General features: G+C 42.1%; 1 pseudogene; it reads left to right on the top strand.

Moving 5' to 3' along the window:
• The first annotated feature begins 16176 nt into the window (after positions 1-16176).
• On the top strand, positions 16177-19700 carry LOC148038640 (calcium-transporting ATPase 5, plasma membrane-type pseudogene; annotated as a pseudogene).
• The last annotated feature ends 5845 nt before the right edge of the window (positions 19701-25545 follow it).

The following is a 25545-nucleotide window of genomic DNA, read 5'->3' as shown; positions in this document are numbered from 1 at the left end:
TAGAGACTATCCTGAATCATATGTTTGGTGGATAAGGGAGAGATGCATCGAGCTGATTCTAGACAAAGCAATCACACCGTATGATCCTGACTCCCCTCTTCCTCCCAAAACTTCAATGGCCAAGGTCACAAGCAAGGGAAAGGTCAAGGGAAAGGGTAAGGACAATGGCAATGGTAAAGACAAGGGCAAGGGAAAAGGCAATGGGACCACTGCTGCAGAGTCTAAGAAAAAAGGAATGCCAGTGCTCTCTCCTCTTAAATTTGATCCATCCCCTCTTAAGCCCCAAGAAAAGAGACTACCTGTAAAGGTCAAATTTTTTCAACAATCAAAGAAAGGCCCTGTGAGAAAAAATATCTTTGAAGAAATCGATAAAGAATGAAAATAGCAAACATAAGCATACACGAGCCTTTTTATTTTGGCTTTGTACATTTTTATGCAATTTTTGTACCTCATTGTGTAATGAAAATTTTCACTTGTAAATCGAATGTAATGTACATTTTATACACGAGCCTTATTATTTTGGCTTTGTACATTTTTATGCAATTTTTGTACCTCATTTTGTAATGAAAATTTTCACTTATAAATCGGATGCAATGTACATTTTATTTATACACATTCGAAAGGCGACTTGCTTCACGATAGCTTATGAAGTTCCCATTAAAAAATATCTTAAGGACAGTCTATTAAGATAAATAATGAAAATTTTCACTTATAAATCGGATGCAATGTATATTTTATTTATACACATTCGAAAAGCGACTTGCTTCACGATAGCTTATGAAGTTCCCATTAAAGAATATCTTAAGGACAGTCTATTAAGATAAATTCCTGCAAAGTTTTCATTCTCAAGGCCCCAAACTCACAATTGTGGGAGACAAACAACTCGTACAAAAGAAAGAGCGCTCGGCTCTTTTACCAATTGTTACACCATTCACTTTGAACTTATATCTAGGGGATGTATTGTCTAGCAATTCCAAGGTATCCCTCACATCTTTCAGACTCCAATTGGAAGTAACATTCACCTTCTTTACTTCATGCGGAAAAACGTGCACCACAAGTTTATATGGTGTGTTATCTGTATCAGAATCCAAGGGAACCCAAATACCCAATCTTAGTTTGTATCGCCTGTAATCAAAGCCCAAAGCAAGATTTTGGCGAGGGATACTGTAAGCCAAAGCCAAGGATTGAGGGCATGCACTGCACCTCAAGATATCACCTTTGTGATCGCACTCTCTAGATTTCCAATGCGTCCCTATAGTGTTGTCCAAATCCTCTTCCGAAAAGTTTCTACTTAACCAGGATACCTTCGTTCTTTGTAAATTTGCTGTTTTGAAGCAAGCTACGAAGATATGGAGGGGTACAAACCATGATAAACGTATTCTTCTTGAGATCCTTCCAACTGTCATGGACTTTTTAATATCCTGAGATATTTTGAATTTGAAACTCTGCACTGTTACCTTGTCAGGAATCTCCCAATTTAGAGATGAAAGACTTGGCAATGGCAAATCTTCGATATTCCCATACCTATCCGCTTTAGAGGGAACCACATACTGTGCATAATATATAAAAACCTTGCATTCACTATAAAAAGACACAGTTTGATCGGCATAAATAATGTCTGCCAATACCTTATGAATGGCATGGAAAGTCCCACTTAGGCTTTCCACAGGTTGCCATTCAATACTTGTTGACGGAAAGATATCTACAATGACGAACTGTTTATTAGAACTTGCATAAATGGAAAAGAATTATATACGTTATTCAACTTATAACTTACAATGTGTTTGTTGGGGAACACGTTCGTTTGGAGGCAAGTGCATATCCTTGGCCATGTAAACATGTTGCACCTTGACAAACCAGCCTTCGAGCATAATTTTGAAGGCAATGATACTCCCCTTCCAGTGATGTTTTATATCTTCTCATTTTCTTCTTTTCACCTTATGGGAGCCCTTGCAAGATGGCAGCATGGTAACCCAATCATTTACAGCAAAGGTTTTGGGCTCAAAATTTCCATCTACTCCCTGGCTATAGACTGTGCAAGAGTGTATTAAACGAGAAGGGCGCCTGGAGGAAGCCATGAAAAGAATGAAAGCGCAGAGAAAGAAGCTCAAAGAGGGGTGAATGAACTAAAAAGTAGCGCCAAGAACCCAAATGAGTATGTATTGGGCGCCAAAAACAATATTGAAAGATCTCTCGACTTTCAAAAAACTCATTATTAATTTCATCACATCTCTGTCATGTATTTTGTCAGATTTGTAAGTAAATAACGTCTTTGGGACTCCAAAACATGTCAGACTTTAGGGGTTTTGGCTAAAAAAGAAGAGAGAATCACGAAATTGACTCCACTATCTCTAAAAAAGAGGAGACAAGAATACCATATTCTTGCACACGTGGCGAACTCTCTTTGGCCCTTTCCTTAATCCCGTGATTAACAAAAGTGCATTTTTTGAAGCGTTTTTGGCCCTAATGATTTTGTTGCAGCCAAAATGTGGAGTTTAATGGAGTGAATAAAGTTAACGTGCAAAAGATGAAAGAAGTGGCGAGGCAACAAGGAGGGCATGTTAGTAAATCCACAAGGACATCAACGATCCGAAGAAACCCAAAGGCTGCTTCAAGTTCTTTGGAGTTTAAACGCCTCGAGACCAAGATGAATGAGTTGATGGAATTGCAGACGAGTTTATCCACACATGTCGATCATGCACTTGCTATTTACTCTGCAGAATTGCATGAACAAACTAAGGGTTTGTATGGTGTTGTGTGCGAGACAAAGCACACCCAAAGTGTTCTTCAACAAGTCTTGAGTGGTTTGGGTGGTGAAGTGAGGGAACTTTCAGCAATTGTCTCTGAGACAAGGAGGTTGATGAATTTGTTGTTGAATGATATGTGGGCATCATTTTGGGGGCTTGGAGATGACCACGAGCATGTGATTTGCCAGGGGGGTTGTCGATTACCGTTTTTGCAGTTCCAAATGAATGTTAATAGGTTCAATGCCTTGCTACAACAATTGAGTCGTCAAATGAACGGTCCCAATTGAGGAGGATTTGCTTGGCTGAGGCTTATGATCTATTATCGTCTCGCTTATATCTTACTTGAAAGTGCTTGGACCAATGTTTTTTTTGTGATGATGTGTGCTTTCTTTTTGTGAAGCTTATATTGGTTTTAATGTAACGATGTGATACCTCTTTCTTGAGGTTTGATATCTCTTTGTCTCTCTCTTCAACATTTGGATGAAGGTTATGATCTATTGTTGTCTCGCTTATGAAGATATTGAAATGCTTGGGACACTGCTTTTTTTGTGATAATGTGTGCTCCCTTTTTTTGTAATGAGACTAAATTGAGTAAACTGTATTGGATATCTACAGTGTGGTGTGATGTCTATTTTTTTATGCTTGATATCATATCAAACAATGTGAATATATAACTTTATTCACTTTTATGGTGTAACGGATGTGAGTAATATTTTCTAATTCTATGGTCTAATTGTAATATTCTCTCTCTCCCTCTCTCCCTCACCCTCTCTCTCTCTCTCTCTCTCTCTCTCTCTCTCTCTCTCTCTCTCTTTCTCCAATGTTTGGTTCAATTTATTGGGGGTGATGCATTCTTCTCTCTTTTAAAGAGTTTGTAAACATTGATCTATAGTTTATTTATAGATATAATTATTATGTCTTGCAATGTAGTATGTATCAAAGAGTAATATTCTCTGTAAACTACATTTCAATGTTTAGGTACTTGCTATAGATTGGAATAAAATTGTGTATTCTTTCTCTTTTTAAGAGTTTGTAAATATGTGATTCTAGATTGATTTTGCTTTTAAGTCTTTTTGGAAATACTAATCCCAATCAAGTCTCTGCTTAAAAGAATGCATGCTTTCTCTTGATGTGCAAGCTTTGTGGGAATCCAAACAATATGGGATTAAATAATTAGAGAACTAGCAGGGATTATGTGTTGCGTATTCATAGGCATAGACTCAACTCTACACGATATAGAGGACGATAGATTGCTAGGCTTAGGGCTCAAATGGCAAGACATGACTAGAGGGGGTATAAAGAGATAGTTCTACTATAGTTGAGTGTCGGAACGTTTTGCAAGGAGGGGCTCTAAATCATGATAGCTTGACTCGTGAGGGACTTCACATTTTGATTGAGCAGTAATTTGCTAATGATTATAATTGTGATACTGAAAATCACCAAAACCTAGGAAATGCTGTGATTAATGAGTCACGTGTCAATAATGCTCCAACCTTTAGTGCTCGAAATGGGGGTTTTTGCTCAATTTTACATGCTTTGCCTGCAATGGATATGTCAAGATTGTGGGAGAAAAGGAAGGAGTCTCACTTGTAGCTTTCTTGCTTGCACAATGGGGGAATACACATAGAGGTGGAGGCTGAAAACAGTTTTCCTCTTCTTAGTTGTGTAAGCCAAAAAGAACTCTCATACAAAGAAATAGAAGAACCCTATATATGGGTCTTAAACCAAACTCAATTAACTAAGGTGGCATACTAACTGAGCCACGAACTAGAGTAGATAAGGATAGCTATCATGTAGCTATTATTCATGGGCGGTGTACCAACCGCATCTACAACTGACAAGTCGGTGACATAAATGCACAACGGTCACCCTGGCATATCACGAGTGGAGCTCGATATCTCAACACTCCCCCTCGAGCTCAATCCCAATTCCTGCACACCAAGCAGGTCTCTGAACTTGCGTAGCTTCTCTGCGCCCAATGCCTTCATAAATATGTCAGCTACCTGATCCTCTGTGCTGACATAAACTAGATCAATAAGACCTAGTAAAACCCTCTCTCGCACATAGTGATAATGCACCTCAATGTGCTTTGTTCTAGCATGATAGACTGGGTTATTTGCCAAGTGTATACTACTCATGTTGTCACAATAAATGACAACTGGCCCATCTGTAGACTGATGCATATCATAAAGTAGCTTATGCAGCCAAGCTACCTCACATGCAGCCATTGCTGCACCCGTGTACTCAGCCTCTGTGCTCAACAAGGCAACTGTAGGCTGTTTCTTGCTGCTCCAAGTGACTGCAGCACTCCCAAAAGAGAACACATATCCACTGGTAGATCGTCTATCAGAAATGCTACCAGCCCAATCAGCATCAGTGTATCCATGCAACTGTATATGAACCCCAGTCTCATAAAATAGTCCATACTGCAATGTGGACTTCACATATCTGAGTATGCGTCTAGCCGCATCCAAATGCGGTTTTCTTGGAGCTTGCATAAACTGACTTACCAATCCAACAGCATAGCTCAAATCTGGCCTGGTAATAGTCATATAAATCAAGCTTCCTACTATGCGTCTGTACATAGTAGGGTCTTCCAGAAGCTCACCTACATCTGCGCTCAGCTTCACATTCTGCTCCAAAGGAACTGAAATAGGCTTATAGCCTGTCATCCCATATTTGGATAGCATGTCCAATCCATACTGCCTCTGCAAGAGCTGTATCCCACTTGGTGATCTAATCACCTCAATGCCCAAGAAATAACGCAGCTCTCCCAAATCCTTCATCTCAAACTTCTGCTTCAATAGCATTTTCACATGAAGGATATCTTCATCACTGTCACTTGTCATAATCAAATCATCAACATAAATGACAAGTAGCATAATACCTTTCTCTGTTTTTCTCACATAAAGTGAGAAATCTGCCTTGGAAATATGAAAGCCAATAGTGACAAGATACTGTCCTATCTTGTCAGACCATGCTCTAGGTGCTTGCTTCAAGCCATACAATGCTTTCTTCAACCTGCAAACAAACTCAGGATGAACAATATGCACATAACCTGGTGGTTGCTCCATATAGACCTCTTCTTGCAAATCACCATGCAAGAAGGCATTCTTTATATCCATCTGATGTAAAGACCATCCCTTTGATGCAGCCATAGCAATGACTGCTCTTACGGTTGCCATCCTTGCAACCGGACTGAATGTTTCTTCATAGTCAATGCCATATGTTTGTGCATATCCCTTGACTACTAATCTTGCATTGTATCTGTTCACAGAACCATCTGCATTGTGCTTCACCTTATAAACCCACTTATAGCCAATTGCATTTTTACCTTTAGGCAAATGTACCAATTCCCATGTAGCATTTGCTTCCAAGGCATCCATTTCTTCATCCATGGCTTTCTCCCATTTTTCTTTTCCCATGGCTTGCTCAAAAGAAGTGGGTTCTGGTTCTTGTATCACTTTGACCATATATGCATAGTAAATGGCTGTAAATCCATCATATTTCAGCCTATCCACAGGATACCTAGCTCTCGTAGACCTGTGCAAAGTAGGTTCACTCCCAGGTGCTCTCAAAACATCCCTGGTCTTCCTTACTCCAGGTGTAACAATAGAAGGAATACCCAACTCATCATCAATGCTTTGTTCTGAGCCATTGGATTCACCATCCACATAAGAGTGACCTGCATTCATATCAAACATGGGCTGATCAACCTTCTCTTTTCCTTTTCGTGATACCTGCATATCACTATCTGCATTGCTTTGAGAAGATTCTCCTGATCTCAATCTGCCTGTCCAAGGCGAAGAATGTGAACCACTGCTAGAGGACGCTCTAGGTCCACTAATATTTTGTGACTGCTGCTGTGAATTCTATGCAGCATTACCATTTTGTGCATCTACATCATCAATCACATTTACTGGTTTATACCAGCTACTCATCTCATCAAAAACAACATCTCTGCTCACTGTAAACTTACAAGTAGAAGGGTTATAACATCTATACCCTTTTTGTTGCAGAGAGTAACCAATAAAGATGCACTTCTCAGCTTTTGGATCCAACTTGGATCTCAACTCATCTGGCACATGTACATAGGCAATGCAACCAAAAATTTTCAAATGAGAAATATCTGGTTTCCTACCAGTATACCTCTCCTCTGGAGTCATTCCATGTATTGCTGCAGTGGGAGTCCTATTCATTATGTAGACTGCTGTAGCAACTGCTTCAGCCCAATAAAAATCTGGCAAGTCTTTTTCATTGAGTATGGCACGAGATACCTCTCCAATATGCCTGTTTTTCCTTTCTGCAATTCCATTTTGTTGTGGGGTATGACTGCATGAATATTGATGCTTTATGCCATGCTCCTGCAAGAACTTTGCAAACTCATTTGAGAGGTACTCTCCCTCTCCATCTGACCTTAGACATTTTATCTGCAGGCCTGTTTCTTTTTCAACCATAGTTTTAAGAGTTTTGAAATGCCTAAAAACTTTACTTTTCTTTTTTATAAAATACACCCAAACTTTTCTGCTATAGTTATCAATAAAAGTGACAAAATAATGACAGCCTCCAAGAGATGCAGCTTTAGTAGTCCACACATCAGAATGGATTAATTCCAATGGCTTCTCACTCTCTTGAACATGTCTAGGAAATGGTTTCCTTGCTTGTTTTCCAAACTGACAAGCTTCACATACCTTATGCATTTCTGCAACCTTGAATTTGGGCAATCATGCAACAATATTTTGGGCCTGCATTGATTTAAGTCGCTGTACATTAACATGACCAATGCGTTTATGCGAGATATCAATATCTGCAACTACACCGGTCCCATGTGCAAACATTGTTGCACTCAATTCAGACATGTCTACATCCAATGTAAACATTCTGCCCTTTTTCTTTCCTTTTGCTATCAAGTGACCTTTATTTTTCATATCCTCAACAAAGCATCCATGAGGATTAAATCTGACCTGCAAGCCCTGTTCAACCATTTGACCAACAGAAACCAGATTCTTGGTGATATTCGGGACATGAAATACATCGGACAGGTATTTCTTTTTCCCATCATGCATAGACAAAGGAATTTTTCCAATCTACACAATAGGATGTGCAGTATCATCACCAGTCTCCACAAATCTTGGTTTTTCCATTTTTCTTGCATCCTCCATCCATTTTGCATGACCTGTCATGTGGTTTGATGCACTGAGTCAACATACCATACATCATTGCTTTCTTCTACACTTGTCACATAATTATTCATGTGCTGCACCATAAACAAATACTCATTTCTGTCATCACCCTGTCTACTAGAAGATGCATAATTCCCTTGTTGCAGTTTTCCATTCATGATGTCATTCTGCTTTTTATAGCAGTCTTTAGCCATATGACCCATTTTACCACAGTAGTAGCATTCAACATTACTGTTTGTATTTTGGCCTCTTTGCCATCCACTACGACCTCTTTGGCTCCCCCTGCCTCTAGAGTTACCACGTCCTCCTCCATAGGACTGGTTTTCTTGAGTTTGCTGCATATTCTGATTTCTGCCATGGCCTCCAAATCGGCCTCCTCTACCTCTGCCTCTACCTCTTCCAGCATTTGAGTAGAAGACAGCTTCTTTTGAAGTTCCTCCTGAAGAAGATGTACCACCATTTCTCTGCTCCTCAGAAATTAGAAGAGCAATCAACTCCTCAAAATCAGGAAATCTTTCACGGACAGAAATGGATGCTCGGAACTGTGCATAATCCTTTCCTAGACCATTCAAGGTCACTGACCATGCTTTAAATGCCTGCATTTGCTGTTGATTGGGAACATCAGGAAGAACTGGTTCTTCTTCATTTCCTGCAACAAATTCCCAATATCCTTTTCCCATAAGGAAATTCGTCATTCTAAACTTCCATGCTTGGAAGTTGTTCTTGTCAAGATTTTCAGTGACAATCTGTGAGAGAATCAGACGCCATTACAGAACGCTGCAAAAAATTTTGTCACTGCAAAGAACACAGCTTCAGCCTCACAAAGGCAAATCTGCAAAACTGACGAAAGTGGTATTTGACCACACAGTCACTTCCTAGTAACGATTTTGCATCAACAGGCAACAAGGATGATTCTGTAACTCCCAATGTCTCTGCGCACAAGCATACGATGCAATTTCTACAGTAACTTTTCACCGATCTGTAGAACAGTGGCTGCACAGCATAAAACTGGGCCTTTTCCTGAGTGCGTGCAGAAAACTTTCGCCTCCAAAACATGCCCCGAAATGGCCTCAAATTAAAAAAACAGGGTCGCCAAGGGCTAAAGCCCTTTCCCGCAGCATATACTGCCCTCTTGCTTCACCGGGAAGGGCGTCTCAACCTGAGACAATGCACTCTTGCAATTTCCGGCTGTGCTACCTGCAGAGATCTGCTCCCAAAACAAAAAATGAAAGCAACACTGCTCCTCTTACCAGAACACCGCGAGCTTGACTTGCTTTCTTGAGCTCCTTACCACGAACAAGGCTCTGATACCATGTCAAGATTGTAGGAGAGAAGGAAGGAGTCTCAGTTGTAGCTTTCTTGCTTGCACAATGGGGGAATACACATAGAGGTGGAGGCTGAAAACAGTTTTCCTCTTCTTAGTTGTGTAAGCCAAAAAGAACTCTCATACAAAGAAATAAAATAACCCTATATATGGGTCTTAAACCAAACTCAACTAACTAAGGTGGCATACTAACTGAGCCACGAACTAGAGTAGATAAGGATAGCTGTCATGTAGCTATTATTCATAGACGGTGTACCAACCGCATCTACAACTGACAAGTCGGTGACATAAATGCACAACGGTCACCCTGGCATATCACGAGTGGAGCTCGATATCTCAACAAGATATTCATCCTGCAACTACAATATTGCTATTTCAAGACCCGATTGTGCATTCCATGGGGAGTCTTTCTGAGATGTGTGAGCAATGTTCAACTAAATTGTGGAGATGTGAGGCTCAAGTGTAGGGGTCAGTTTTGTTTAGTAAACATTGTTGTCAAAATGGAAAAGTAATGTTGCCACGGTTGCAATATCCACCACAACTATTGCATGATTTGTTGCATGGTATGCATCCTCAAAGCAGAGTATTTAAAAATAATATACGAGCATATAATAGTGCTCTTGCATTTGTGTCGCTCGGTGCCAATGTTGATGAGCTTTTGTCTGCTGTGGAAAATTCTTATACCTTTAGAGTGCATGGCTCCATTTATCATTGTATAGGCCTTTTGATTTCTAATGTGCAACGACAGGAAAGGCCAAGATTTGCACAACTTTATGTTTATGATACTGAGCATGAGTTATCTAATCGTTTGGATGTTATGCCTAATTTATTGCCAAACTTTCTTGGGGAGCTTCAGTCTATGATGCATCAACACAATGCATATGCACAAGCTTTTAGATCCTTAGGTATGAAATTGTAAAACAATCCCTTGCATGATTTGAGAATGACTATTTTTGGGGTTCAATATGCTAATAGACAATACTCAGCTCCAGTGGCAATTGAGGTTGCAGCTATCATGCCAGGACAAGGCGATGAGAATACGCTTGATCGTCGAGACATACATGTTTATAGTCGGGATGGACGATGTATTGCTATTTCAAACTTGCATAGGGCATATATGCCAATGCTATACGTTCTTGTTTTTCCTATGAGTGATGATGCTTGGCATGTAAAGGTACCTTATAGTGGTGTTAATGTTCCAATTAATATACCTGGATTGTCTAATAAGGACTGCGTTACTTAGATGCAATTTTATGCATTTCGACTACAAATGCATGAGGACATTGAGGTGTGCATGTTGCGGGGTGGCCGATTGTTGCAACAATTTATTGTTGATGCTTATTGTAGTATAGAGCAATGTAGGTTAGCTTGGTGTCGTCAAAATCAATCAGTTTTGCGCTCGGAAGTTTATAAGGGCTTAGCAGATATGGTGGGAGTGATGGATGATGGGCCCATGGGGATTATTGGTGCCTCTATTGGAAAAATGGTGGTTTTTCCTTCTTCTTTTACTGGTGGGCCAAGACACATGTATTAGTTGTATCAGGATGCCATGGCTATAGTGCGGAGTAAGGGAAAACCTGATCTATTTATAATGATGACATGTAATCCAAAGTGGTTAGAGATAACTAATGCTTTGTTGCCTGGACAGACTGCTTATGATCATCCTGATTTGACTGCTTGGGTATTCCATAAAAAACATGCTGATATGATGCATACATTGTTGAAAATGAATCTGTTTGGAAATGTTGCAGGCTATGTTAGTGTGATTGAGTTTCAAAAGCGGGGGATACCACATTCTCATACTTTGCTAATTTTGGAGCACCCTTTTAAACCCTCTGAAGTATGTCATTATGATAGATTTGTTTGTGCTGAGTTTTTTGATAGAGCAAAGTTTTCAGCTTTGTTTGAAACTATCTCAAAATGCAATGTCCATGGTCCTTGCGGTGTAATGAATCCCAAGAGCACTTGCATGCACAATGGTCGATGCACTAAAAAATTTCCTCGGAGGTTTGTGAATGTAACAACTGTTGATAGCTGTGGCTGTCCTATTTATAGAAGACGAGATGATGGAAAGACAGTCACAATAAAGGGTAATACTATTGATAATCAATGGATTGTTCCATACAATCTATACTTGAGTAAAAATACAATGCACATATAAATGTTGAGGTATGCTCAATGGTGACAGCTGTTAAGTATTTGTATAAATATATATACAAGGGACATGATCATGCAATGATTAAATTTTTTGTTGGAAACTCAGGATTAAATGGTACAACCATTAGTGAAGTGGATGAGATCGAGAGTTATTTAGATGCACGGTATGTTTCTGCTTTGGAAGCATGTTGGCAAATATATGACTATGCATTGCACAATGAGAAGCTTGATATACAGCAGTTGCAGGTGCACTTGCCTGATGAGAATTATGTGGTGTTTCAAGATACAGACAATATATCAGATGTTATGTAGAATGAAGATATCAAGAAAACTACTCTTACGGAATGGTTTGTGTGCAATCGTATTCATGCAGAGGCTCGAGCTATTTGGTATCAAGACTTCTCGGTGTATTGGGTGTGGAATGCACAACGAAAGGTATGGACGAAGAGAAAGCGTGGAATATGTGTGGCCGAATATACTTTGTGCCGCCCACATCTGGTGAGCGTTATTACTTGCAAATGCTCTTAACAGTGTCTCAAGGATGTATGTCTTTTGATGATTTGCGTACTGTTGGCAACGTGGTGTACAACACCTTTAAGGAAGCCTGCATTGCAAAGGGTATGTTAGAGGGTGATGATGAGTGTGTTGTGTGTTTGGAAGAGGCTGCATTTGTATAAATTAGTGCCTAGTTGTGTGCTTTGTTTGTTGCAATTTTGGTGTTCTGTGAGCCTGCGTAGCCTGGTCAGCTCTGGGATAGGTTTATATCACCGATGGTGGAGGATATTTTGTATAAGTTACAGCTAGAGCATGTGCATATATATTCTACAGTTCTACAACAAGAGGCATCAAAGAGAGCTTTATTGCATATTCAGGATCTTTTGCGACAACATGGGCGAAGATTGTCTGACTTTGATGGATTGCCAGAACCTCATCGAACAGATTCTCAGTTGTGTGCTAACCTTCTTTTAGAAAATGAATATGCATATGATATACTGGAGCAACGTAGAGTTTGTGTTTGTATGGAGGCAATGTTGAATGATGGATAGAGGGTTGCATATAATGCAGTTATAGGTGCCATTGGTGGAAACTTTGGGGATTTTTTTTAAAAAAATGGTCCCGGTGGGTCTGGAAAGACATTTCTTTACAAGTGTTTGCTTGCTAGGTTGCGCAGTGATCGTCATATAGCATTAGCAATGGCATCATCTAGCATTGTTGCTTTGCTTCTGCAGGGCGGTCGTACTGCTCACTCGAGATTTAAAATTCCATTGGATCTATGTAATCGATCCACCTGTAATATTTCTGTTCAGAGCGATCTTGCTCAACTGTTCAGACAATCGAGCCTTATTTTGTGGGATGAGGCTCCCATGATGCACAGGTTTGCATTTAAAGCTATTGATAGAACTTTAAGAGATATTATGAGCTGTGATAAACCATTTGGTGGAAAGGTTACTTTGCTTGGAGGTGATTTTAGGCAAACCCTGCCCATTGTGATAAAGGGCTCCCGTGAAGATATTGCTAATGCGGCACTATGTTGCTCTCATTTATGGCAGTATGTTAAGGTGCTAAGGTTGTCTGGGAATATGAGGATGTCAACCGCTGGTGGTGTGATGGATAATGGATTTGTTGCTTGGATTCAAGGGATAGGGGATGGAGTGGGTATTATGGAGAATTGTGATAAGTTACATATTCCATCTAGCATGGTATTGAAAGGGTGCTCTATTGAAACCTTGGTTAATAGTGTGTACGGTGAAGTGTCCGCGGTGAGAGACTTTGGGGCATATTTTAGTGAGCGTGCTATACTTGCAGCGCAGAATACAAAGGTGGATTCTTTGAATCATTGTGCATTGCAATCGATGCCAAGAGAAGTTATACAGTACTATAGTGCGGATTCAATTGCAGAGACGGGTGATAGCTCATTTTTGTACTCTGTAGAGTATTTAAATACACTGGATCTTGGAGGTGGATTTCCTCCCCATTTATTGTTGCTAAAGATGAATGCACCTATTATTTTGCTTAGGAACTTAAATCCAGCAAAATGTTTGTGTAATGGTACATGGTTGATGTGTAAGGCATTCAATAAAAAGGTGATAGATGCTGAAATAATAACAGGGACAAATGTAGGGGAACGAATTTTTATTCCTAGGATCACTTTTATTCCTAGCACCTTGCAATTTCCATTTGCTATGAGGCGGAGGTAATTTCCTATTCGATTGGCGTTTGCTATGACGATCAATAAGTCGCAAGGCCAGACATTGTCTATTGTTGGTCTTTACTTAAAGACACCAGTATTTACACATGGACAGTTGTATGTTGCATTTTCAAGGGTAAAATCCTCATGCGGTGTGAGCGTGTTATTGGATGAGGATGGAAGCACTATGAATGTCACGACGAACATTGTGTACAAGGAGGTACTTCAGAAGATGCAATGAGGTGCATTGCTTTTTTGCAAAGATGCATACAGAGATGAATTTTTTGGAGAGTGGAAGATATGCTTGCATTTTTTTAAAGATGTATCTATTGAATTTTGATAGCTTTGTAGTCCTTGCTTGGTGTGTATGTGAGATAGTCTCACAGCTGTATTCGGTTGGCGTATACTCGATGGTAATTGAGTATATATCCCCTATACTGTATATAAGTGTTTGCTTGACTTTAGCAGATGCCCACTCCAAGTTGGGGTTATTATCCAGCTTCTGAGTATCAGAAGGAATTGCAATCTAACTTACGCGCAATGACAACGGATGATATTATAAGAAGAACGCTTGCAAGTGTCATTGAGCGTTTGTATAATGATGTCAATATAGAGATTTTACTTCCAGTCTTTATTGAGGTGGTGCATTGTGGGTATACTCAGTGCTTTCGAGTGCATATGGGTGAAGCTGAGCAGGACAAGAGGTTTCGGCGATCTCACACTGATAGAATACCAAGGGGGTGGTCGGCATATGAATTTAAAGGCCTCAGTTGTTTTGTGACGCTACATCAAGCTGTGACAATGCCTGCCAAGTGGTTTGCAAGTATTAAGCCAGGTATTGTTATTTCAATGTTAAGTGATCTTTGTCAATTGTTGGATGTGTTCATGTTTACATTGTGAGCTTTTAAAATTTTAGGCGCAAGAAAGAGAGGAAAGACTATCATGTCCCCTGTACCATCACCGGGACGAAGAGTTGCAATGGGACTTGCTTCTCCTGAGCATGCTGTGTTGGAGAATGAAATTTTTCCCAATGATTCCTCAAAGAAAAGAAAGCTTCATTTTGGTTAGATCCATGGAAAGTTTTAATATCTTTGTAGCGTTTGGATGTAGATGTATCTATATCTATTTATCATAGGTGTAATCAAGAAGTGGTACTTGGGCTTTGCTTCACCTATCTGTATTTGATGCTTGGATATGCTTACACTTTGTGGTTCATTTCAGCGTAGCAATGTTATTTCTGGTTGTAACATCGAATGATCATGTAGAGCTACTTCTAGCTATTGCGCATAGCAGGTATTGTTGTTTTAATGTTAAGTAGGGCTTTGCTTCACCTATGCGGGTTATTAATACTGAGAGTTTGCATGCAATGCTTGGACAAACTTAAATTTGTGGTGTGGTTCATACATCTTTCATTTGTGGTTTGTTTCACCGTAGAAATGTTATTTCTCATTGTAGCATCCAAGGATACAAGTTGTCTCTAATTGTTGTGCAGAGCAAGTATAGATACAAGTTTATAAGTTTGGTGCATGGTCATTGCATGTATATATGAGTCTATGTACTCCTTGATGCAAATGCATATTTGGCCTTTTATACATGTGAGAGAGAGAGAGAGAGAGAGAGAGAGAGAGAAAGAGAGAGAGGTTGAGAGTGATTGAGTGAGTGAGTGTGGATATAGAGGGGGGAGGTGTAAATGGGATGAGAGATAGAGGGGTTGTGAGTAGAGGAGAGTAAAGCATGTGATGTTTTTGTGATAGCATTACCCACTGTGCAATAGGAAAGTCGCACGGTAGCTTCACTTCTCTCGCACCCCGCTTCGCGGCAGTTGCTGCGAAGCAAGATAGCGTTCCTTGCGCGCGAAGCGTGCCAGGAACGCTAGTCGTGATTATTAATATAGTGGGTAACTCTTCATGAGCCCTTCTAAAGTTTCCATCTCTCTCTCTCATATTGCCCCTTGGGGCTGAGAATGAGATGGTTTTATTGACTCCGTAACTTTGGCACGGTTTTATTGACTCCATAACTTTGGCACGTATACCAGGGGTATCCTAGGTTGGAACACTAGTGCAGAAGTGAGACTATATCAACAATTATAAGTATATGAAGTGCACGAATTTGTGCACGCTATTTAGTCGACTTGAACCTTTGTCATCATTATGCAAGTTAATCTAGATGGGCATGTTGGAATTAAGGGATGAGGGACCGCCTCAATTGAAGCGATGAAGAAAATCAGAATTTTGGATTATCAGACCTATCGTTGTGTTGTTCTTCACAACCATGTCATGATCTTGCATGAGTCGATTGGACTTGCAACCGTTACCTGCGCTCCAACACCGCTTTCTGAAGTTTCGGAGTGTCTGGTGGATTGCCGCAGGAACCACCTCTACGAGAACCAGAATCTAACGTTCAACTTTAGTATTAAAAAAAGGACAGGTGTAGGCGCAGGTGTTCGAAAACCTTTGCAAAAGAGGTAAAGAACTATGCCAGGTGTCAACAGGGGGCGTAGAGTGTCAGCATCTAAGCCGTACACCTGTCGAACGGGATAGCCGTTGGCAAATGGTCGGCAGTCTTATCCTTTCCAATCAACGTACGACACGACAGTAGAAGGATGGTCAGCTGAGATAGCAGAGACGGTGAGGCTTAGAACACACTCTGAGCTGTTACGCCACAACAACAACAGACCTAGCTAGCGAGGAGCTGCTTTGGCATCTCTTGCAGAGGCAGACGCAGCCGCAGGTGTTTGTCTTTGTATATGATTCGTGCTGATGGGGTCTGGCAAGTCTAGCATTGCTTCCAGTCGACGGAGCGGGAGCTCGAGCCACAGGCAAGAATGGCTGGTGCTCAACCCTACCCGCCACAACAGGAAGATCCGCCTGCATGGGACTGTGGCCCTGGCCGTCGTCCGCATGCGCCAGGACGCCCTCCGCCGCCCGCGCCCGCGCCTGCCTTCCCCACCCCCCGCGGATACCGATTCCCAGCTCGCCATCCTCGTCCGCTACAAAGACGAAGCTACCCTCAGCAAGCTCGGCGGCCTCCATGGCATCATCCAAGATCTCCACACTGACCCCACCAATGGCCTCCCCGACGTCTCCCACGAAGTGCAGACCCGGAAGCAGCACTATGGTGAGAACACTTACCCCAAGCCACCCCCCAAGAGCTTCCTCTCCTTCCTGTGGGAGGGCTTCCACGACAAAACCCTAATCATCCTCATGGTCTGCGCTGCTCTCTCCTTGGCCTTTGGCATGAAGACTGAAGGCCCCAAGGAAGGCTGGTATGATGGTGCTAGCATAGCCTTTGCTGTTCTGCTCGTGGTCTTTGTGACTGCTACCAGTGACTACAGGCAATCCTTGCAGTTCCGCTCTCTGAATGAAGAGAAAGAGAACATACAGATGCAAGTTGTGCGGGGAGGAAGGAGGTTTGCCACTTCCATCTTTGATATTGTTGTAGGAGACATTGTGCCTCTGAACATAGGGGATCAGATTCCTGCAGATGGACTTCTCGTCGTGGGGCATTCACTGAAAGCAGACGAGTCCAGCATGACTGGGGAAAGCAAGCTGACCACCATTGATCAGTCCAATCCGTTTCTCGTCTCGGGGTGCAAGATTGCGGACGGCTATGGCACCATGGTGGTCACCGCAGTGGGCATCAATACAGAATGGGGAAATTTGATGGCTGCAGTGAGTGAGGAAGGCGAGGAACAGACTCCCTTGCAAGTCCGCCTGACAGGAGTTGCTAGTTTCATAGGCAAGATCGGCATAGCTGTTGCGAGCATAGTGTTTGTGATCTTGATAGTGTATTATTTCACAGGGCGGATCGCTGCATCGGACAAGGATACTGCGCAGAAGTTCCAAGCAGGGAAGGCAGGCGGCGAGGAGATACTAGACAGGTTGGTGAACATATTCGCGATAGCAGTGACGATCATCGTGGTGGCGGTGCCGGAGGGGCTGCCGCTGGCGGTGACGCTCACACTGGCCTACTCAATGAGGAAGATGATGGCGGACAAGGCGCTGGTGCGGCGGCTGTCGGCATGCGAAACGATGGGGTCTGCGACGGCGATCTGCAGCGACAAGACGGGCACGCTGACGCTGAACCAGATGAACGTGGTGAAGGCGTGGGTGGCCGGGAAGGTGACGGACGACTGCGCCAAGGTGCGAGAGGAGATCGTGTTCGAGGCCATGTATCAGGTGCTGCTGGAGGGGATCGCGCAGAACAGCAGCGGGAGCGTGTTTGCCGACCGGACCAAGCCCGGCAGCCCGCCGGAGGTCTCCGGTAGCCCGACGGAGAAGGCCGTACTGCTGTGGGGCGTGAGCGTGGGGATGGATTTCGAGGCCGTGAGGGCGAGGTCGGCCATTATGCAGGTGGAGACGTTCAGCTCGGAAAAGAAGCGGGCCGGGGCGGCGGTGAAGGAGCTCGGCAACGGCGACGGCCGGAGCATCATGCGAGTGCACTGGAAGGGAGCGGCAGAGATCGTGCTGTCGCTCTGCGACAGCTGGGCGGACGGCGAGCAGACGCGGCCGCTGACGGAGGAGAAGCAGGCGGAGATGAAGTCAGTCATCGACGGCATGGCCGCCGCCAGTCTCCGCTGCGTGGCATTCGCGTACCGGGAGCTCGCGCCGGCGGAGGTCCCGCCGGAGAGCGAGAGGAAGAGCTGGGCAATTCCGGCGGAGCCGGGCCTGATCCTTCTCGCCATCGTCGGCATCAAGGATCCCTGCCGGCCGGGCGTCCACGACTCCGTTCGCCTCTGCCAGGAGGCCGGCGTCAAGGTCCGCATGGTGACGGGCGACAACCTCGTCACCGCCAAGGCCATCGCCACCGAGTGCGGCATCCTGCGCGACGGCGCCGACGACCTCGCCATCGAGGGGCAGGCCTTCCGCGCCCTCTCCGATGTCAAGCGCCTCCAGCTCGTCCCCAAGCTCGCCGTCATGGCCCGCTCCTCCCCCAACGACAAACTCTTGCTCGTCCGCGCTCTCAAGTCTCTCGGCGAAGTCGTCGCCGTCACCGGGGACGGCACCAACGACGCCCCGGCCCTCCACGATGCCGACATCGGCCTCTCCATGGGCATCGCCGGCACCGAGGTTGCTAAGGAGACCTCAGACATCATCATCCTCGACGACAACTTCGCCACCGTCGTCAAGGTGGTGCGCTGGGGCCGATCCGTCTACTTTAACGTCCAGAAGTTCATCCAGTTCCAGCTCACCGTGAACGTGGCAGCGCTGACGATCAACTTCGTGGCGGCCGTGGCGGGTGGCGAGGTGCCGCTGACGGCGGTGCAGCTGCTGTGGGTGAATCTGATCATGGACACGCTGGGGGCGCTGGCGATAGCAACAGAACCGCCGTCGGACCACCTGATGGTGCGGCCGCCGGCGGGGAGGTCATCGCCGATAGTGACGAACGTGATGTGGCGGAATTTGCTGGCGCAGGCGGTGTACCAGGTGGGCGTCCTGCTGACGCTGCACTTCCGGGGGAAGGCCATCCTGGGGCTGCGCGGCCCGCGGGCCGGCGCGGTCAACAACACCGTCATCTTCAACGCCTTCGTGCTGTGCCAACTGTTCAACGAGGTGAACTGCCGGCAGCCGGAGCGGCTCAACATCTTCGCCAACGTGGCGCGCAGCCCGCTGTTCGCCGCCATCGTGGCCGTCACCCTGGCCCTCCAGTTCGTCATCGTGGAGTTCCTCGGCCGCTTCGCGTCCACCGAGCGCCTGACATGGCAGCTGTGGCTCATCTGCGCCGGCATCGGCTTCGTGAGCTGGCCTCTCGCCTTCGCCGTCAAGCTCATCCCTGTGCCCGACAAGCCCTGCATCAACACCGCCCGCTTGTCCTGCTTCGGACTCAAGAAGAAGCAGCAGCAACCCCCTCCTACAGCAGACAGCCTCCACCTCTCTTCTTCTCACGATGACGATGAGAAGCTTGAGTCGGGGCACCTGAAGCAGGCAGCACAGAGCCCTGCCTGCTCATGATGTATTTTAATGTCTCGTTTCCCGACCTTCAAAGTTTAAAGCCAAATATTTTTGTACAAATTTATTAATACCTCCGGGCCCCTTGAATTGGCTTATGTATAGACCTTGTTGCTTTTGAAAATAATTTTGAAATTAAAAAAAGAATGTTGACATGAGATTTGGCTCACTAAAAGCTGGAGTCACACTCCGGCAGACAAGGAATGCAGCCACGGGGTTTGAGGGTAGGGTAGGGTGCTAGTAAGCATGCACCCCACCCCTCCAAGAAGAGAAGGTTGGGCCATTGCACCCGTTAAAGAGCCATTGAGACCATTGCACTCTTCGCTAAGGCAGCCTTTGAGACCTCCTTCTCCCAGCAATGGCACAGCCAAAGATGAGACACTATCTAGACTTTTATGAGTCAAACTAAACCCTATCTAACAAGTTGACTCCTAAACTTGGCCCAAAAGATGAACCTACATGGCCAAAAAAGTGAGTGTCAAGGTTTTTGCACGATATATGGGGACCACCCAAGGGTTGATGTATTTAATAATGACATATTTATGTGCTAAAAAATAACGGTTGTAGTGTTTCTTTCACTCTATGAATGAGATGATAGAACTCAAATAAGAATAAAAGAGCTCAAAGAAGAACAAATGCTCTAGATGGAGTGTCATAATCCAAGGATGATCACGAAAGATTATCATCTTACCTTCCATCACAAACATGGAAAAATGTGTGCAAGGAGAACGATTAAGCATCATTGAATCAAACATAGGATTGGGTAGAATAGAAACCAAATTGAACTGGCCTTGTTGAGATATGAGCAATATAGATCAAATAAATGTGTAAGCTAAGCGAAGAAGAACATGAACACATAAAAAAGAAAGCACAAAGGATCTCTCAAATGCCCAAAAGGAGGACAAAACAAAAGCGATGCCACACACTTAGCAAAATTTCTGAACAAGGGAGGCAATCAACATGAACTACTATAAATTAATGTTAAAAAATAATGCCATTTATATTTTGTAATTAAACATTAAATGCTTTTTGGAGCTAGTTTAAGAACTAATAAGAAATTAATATAGTATTTAGCTATGCCCAAGGTTTTGGATAAGTTGCATCTCTAACCTCTTTTATATCTAAAGGGTTCCACCCAAATCTCAACCTTCTTCCATGGCTTCTCCTAAGCATAGCACAATATTAGAGTGGATGTGTAGGGCATACAAGAATCTACACGCTCCACAATTGATGATACTATAGTCAAAAGTTTCCTTCAAGTATCGGAGCACCCTATCCTAGCTTTCCAATGACTTTCTCATGGTTTGTTTGAGTTCCTTTTCAATACACCAACATCAAAATTGGTATTTGTCACGGTGTTGCACAAGTAGTTAAGATTGCTGGCCAACCTCCAATATTTCCTAGTGTTTGCTCCAGTGTTAATATATCCTCAATGGATGACTTCTCATAGATCTCCATACGTGTAGCTATCTCCTTGTAATTGGTAATGCCAAATGCTTTTAAGATCTTCCATGCACACTTCTTCTAAGAGATGAAGATTTTGCCAGGCTCTTGCTGCTACTACTCAATCCCTAAATAATAGTGTAGTATGCACAAATTTTTCATTTAAAACTCAGAGCTCAAAGTGTTTCAAGTTTGGTGGATCATATCTTCATAGGCACTTGTAACAAGACAGTCATTCACATATAGGATAATCTACAGACTTTTTACCATCCTTGTAAACATGCAAGTTAGCATCTAAGGTACTTCTTTTGAAATATAGCCTTAAAAAAGACTTATCTATCTCATGGTACCATGCTCTATGGGCTTGTTTCAATCCATATAATGTCTTTTGTTATCAAAATGGGGATCTAATATTCCGATGGTTACGCCACATGTACCACCCCCTCGATGTCACTATTTAAGAATATTGATTTAATATCCATTTGGTAAATTGGTTGCTTCTTATGAGTGAAACTGCAAGTAATGTGTGAATAGTGGTCACTATGATAGTTGGAGCAAATGATTTTTGAAAATCAAAGCCTTCAACTTGTGAAAATCCCTTTGCAACTAGTCTAGCTTTGTACTTTTCTAAGCTACCATCAACCTTGTAATCTACATTTCTGACACCGATACCTTTCTGACCCACTTGGTGCAATAGTAACATTCCACGTTGCATGTCGATCCACTAGCTCCCAAGTGTCATTTATCATTATATTCTCATAGTCAGCTTGCATAGCTACTATCCATTATAACGTGTCTATCAAACACTTCCTTAATGGCACAATGTTAGTAGGTAGCCTACGCGATGCTATCCGAAACTCCCTTGGAATATCACTCACTTTATCACCGAGAATCAGTTGAGTCTACCTTACAGGAAAAACTTCTCTCCATACTCACAAGGAACAACATGTAAATTAAGGTTCCTAAATAGTGATAAGGTCACCTAGTAGCTTATTTAGCATCGGTTATGAGTAGCTAGTTATGCAAATCAAGACCAATTGAACTAGGCCCATGCCACACTTGGTTCAAAGAGAGTGAGAAATGAGAGGGAGCTAACACATCAACTCCTCTTCCCATAAGGCAAAGTCTCATCGTTGCCCTCTAAAATGATCCTAGATTGAGCTCTATAGTATTTTCTAGGATAGTCATCATCCAGCTCTTTCCTACAACATCCAAAGTCTAACGTTTTTGAAAAAAAACTCTTTGCTCATCAAGATCACCCAACCATAGGATGGATTTGTCAGGGATTTTCACTCTAACTTCCCTTTTATGACATGATTACTTAATTATCTAATTACCTAGTATATTTAATTTGAAAGATAAAAATAAGTTCCTTAATTAGCTTGTTCATACAAGGTTCATTCACGTAATTTGGATATATTGAAAGAAACTCTTTGCTCATCAAGACCACCCAACCACAGGATGGATTTGTTAGGGATTTGCATTCTGGCTTTCCTTTTATGATAGGGTGACTTAATTATCTAATTGCCTAGTATATTTAATTTGACATATAAAAATAAGTTCCTTAATTATCTTGTTCATACAAGGTTCATTCACATATTTTGGGTTTACGCATATAGGGGCGAGGTCAAGAAGCTTTTAGAAAATAATTGTAATAATGTACTTATCTATACATTTTCTAAGGTGCAATGTTAATCTGGCATTATGTCCCTTATATTGAGAACTGTATCTAAAGCACTTGGCTACGTGCATCCAACTCTTATGGACACAATTCATAATCTACCCTTTATCTAGAATAGGATCTTCCAATGTCCAAAGATGTTAGGCCATAGAGGTTTTTTAGTAGGTCTCTTGTCTTTACCAACATCTTTTTCCATGGTGCAATATGGAGGTCATCCACCCATTATCAAATCCTCGTCTGATAATAACTAGGAATGAGTATAATTCTCTCCCTTCAACGATTTTCAAGGTTTAAACAAAACAAGGCAAGACACTCTATCTTTAGCTAGGAGAACATTTCTATTACACATTTAAAAATGAATCTTAAAACATACTTATTGACATCAAGACAATTTCATTTGAGTGTCCCATAACATTTCCTATTAGCATAATAAAATCATAAGTTTCTCTATAAAAGAGGGCATAACATCTAGTTACGTACATTTAATCCTATGTCATAATACAATGCAGAGTCATCCAATGTTTATCCTCTTTCTTATTTCATCCTAGGGTTTCCAAGTCCCTTGTAGCATCACCCTATGCTTTAGGATGTAACTTAATGATTTCAAAGAGTATAAGTTTTTATTTCTAGTCCTTCTCATGCATTTTGAATAACTAATCTCTTTTATGCATTTCTAACAAAAATTTAAGACACGATTTAATAACCCTTTCCAAGCAATCCAACCATGCTTTGATGCCAGGAGGCATATTCCACGGTGGATTCTGTGAGACCATGGTGGATTCCATGAGTTTTTTTTTCCACAATGCATTTCATAAAACTATATTTATTTGATGGGGCTCGTACATAAGGTGGATTCCTTGTGCAAGAAGTTGACGAGGATGCATGTTCTTTTCGTATGTCATAGTAATTTAATATGCAAGTGGGTGATTCCATAGCGAGTGATTCTACAAAATACATATTTAAATTAATGGATGTTTATGAGTTTAGAGTGCACTCGTATTAAATTAAGGTTAGGATAGAGTTTCAACCTATTTATTTATTTTGTAGCTGACGACTGCTAGGTATTCACTTTTTTTTATTTAATTTAATTATTTTCTAACAATTGTGAATGCTTTAGTTGATGTGTAGAATAGGTAGTGGTGGCATTGGAAAGCATTAGGCGATAGCGTGTATTCAGATTACCTAGAAGAAATTATCATTTTTGATAGGCACGCGTCTTATCATTAAAGGCGTGGTGCTAATATTTATTTAGGCGCGCTTATTTATTGGAGCGCTTGATAAATATTTATTATTTTGTATGCACATGGATGCTCAGTTTAAATATTTCATTATTGGACATTGTATTTGGGCATAGCCCGACTTTTGGGCCGCCCAACTACTTTATTCTTTATTTGGACAAAAGCAAACACAAAAGCCAAAGCATGTTAATTGTAAATTTGGGCTACTTTTTAGCTTTGAGATGAATAACTTTATAAATACATGCCTTGTGAAGCACTCACACAAGGTATAGGGAGAGATTGTGCCCAATTGGTCTCTTTTCTTCATGTTGTGCAAATCTTCCTTCTTGCTTTTTAAGCTTAAGTAGAGTTATTTTGTTCTTGGGGACCTTCCAACACTCGCTATGTATGCATCCAGCATTTGATTTGCGCACTAGTGGTATCAAAGCGAAGCTGAGATCAAGGGCTTCCAATCACTTACCATCTCGAGTGAAGGCGAAGCTCCTGGAATAAATGGGCTCTACAATCAGTCTCACGATGAACCGTCAATACCAGTGTGTTCCTAGTGGTAAAGAACCCCCTGTTGTGTTGTTGGATTGCGAAGGACCACGATGGAGGACCACTCAGGAAGCTCCTTTGGAAGACATTTTTGTCTCAGAGTTAGCAGAGAAGAAACTTCAATTAGTTGGGGATCTTAAGCTTTGAAAAGCTTTTAAAAAAAGACTAAAGCTCGCCAATTTTTAATGTCAACGACAAAAGGATGTACTCACGGCCGTTGACGCCATTAAATAGATGCTATTGTCTTGATTCGAATTATTTTTTTACAAAGCTTTGTTTAATAAAGCTTAAAGCTTATAAGCTTTACTAAGCCGAAAGTGATTTATCAGAACCAACGATGGAGCAAAAATTGGACCTAATTATGATGCAGCTTCAAGAGGAATGAAGAGCACGTCAAACTTTGCAAGCTTAACTGGCTACTCTTCAACGATCTACTGTTGATCAAGATGGACCACAACTCGAAGATGTTATACAATGTATGATCGATGCGACACTTGAAGTACAGTCTATCAAGAAAGAAGCCAAGATAAGTAAAAGAAATTTCAAATTTTGTACTTTTAATGGGCTATGTGACAGAAAAACTATTCTCACTTTTGTCAGTTAGTTTGATGATTATTTCCATGAAGAACAATATGCCGAAAAAGACAAACTCAAATGTGTCACTAACCATTTAGTGGACAGAGCATCATTATGGTGGACTGTTGTCCGCAAAAGTATTGATTATCCTACTACTTGGGAGGCTTTTCAAAAGAAATTTTTACAGAATTTTCTTTCACCTCAAATCCATGAAAAAGCAATCAAACAGTGAGATCTTTTGCACAAAGAGATCGTGAGCTTATTTCACAATACACTGAGCATTTCTAGAACGTCTTATTGCAACTTCAAATGCTTGAAGACGTACTTGAGGTGAACCACAAGCGCAAGTTTATGTATAGTTTGCTTGGTCACTTCTATGCAGAGGTAAACATGTTCAAGCCAACGACTCTAGAGGATGTGATTTCTGTAGCCCATGATGTTGAAGACAAAATTCGTGGATGAGAGAAGTGACCATAGCAATTTCCAACTAACAGTAACTTTGGTACAAAGCAATTCAATTCTA

The sequence above is a fragment of the Lygodium microphyllum genome, chromosome 3, assembly GCF_053477565.2.
Source record: "Lygodium microphyllum isolate KBCC chromosome 3, Lygodium_microphyllum_v1.1.10, whole genome shotgun sequence".
NCBI classification, from domain to species: Eukaryota; Viridiplantae; Streptophyta; class Polypodiopsida; order Schizaeales; family Lygodiaceae; genus Lygodium; species Lygodium microphyllum.
This window is presented reverse-complemented; position numbering and strand designations above follow the sequence as displayed.